This window comes from Anarrhichthys ocellatus, unplaced genomic scaffold (assembly GCF_004355925.1).
Source record: "Anarrhichthys ocellatus isolate YVR2014 unplaced genomic scaffold, GSC_Weel_1.0 scaffold7, whole genome shotgun sequence".
Taxonomy (NCBI): Eukaryota; Metazoa; Chordata; class Actinopteri; order Perciformes; family Anarhichadidae; genus Anarrhichthys; species Anarrhichthys ocellatus.
Genome location: NW_022280037.1, coordinates 7,886,510 through 7,887,100, shown reverse-complemented (window position 1 = coordinate 7,887,100; position 591 = coordinate 7,886,510).

Below are 591 nucleotides of genomic sequence, written 5' to 3'. Positions count from 1 at the left end.
CCCCCCCCCGTTGCAACCCTCCAAAGAGAGCAGTATTTAAAGCCAGCTGATTCACCGCCTCCTGGTCCGTCCCCCCCCCCACACACACTCATCGCTCCTTGCTCACCATCACTTCTGCTTTCTCTGAACGTTTTTCTCCTCTCTAAAAGCTAATGTTGCCATTGAAATGGGGAAACAAATATTGCACAAACAACATTAGCAGGTGAGAGATTTATTGGATTTCAAGCGATTGTTCCCAAAGTTACATTGCTTTTAAATCTGGTAAACTGTGGTTTACGGTAAGTGCTTCAGCTATCAATGTTTCACACGCATACAGTGTTATTTTGCACACACTTGAGGGGGAAAGGCCAGTTTTTTATACTCTATGCCCCTGGAGTCAAGGCCTCCGGCTTTCAAGCCTGTCCAACCCATAGATAGGAATACCACATTTTAGCTGATTGTGCAAACCACTGAAAAAGCAAGTCATGGAATAAGCGGCATCTAGCGATCGATGATGGAGTATGTTGTTCCTTTGCTGGAGATACGCTGGTTGCATTGGCTCTGTGAGAGAGAGAGAGAGAGAGAGAGAGAGAGAGAGAGAGAGAGAGAGAG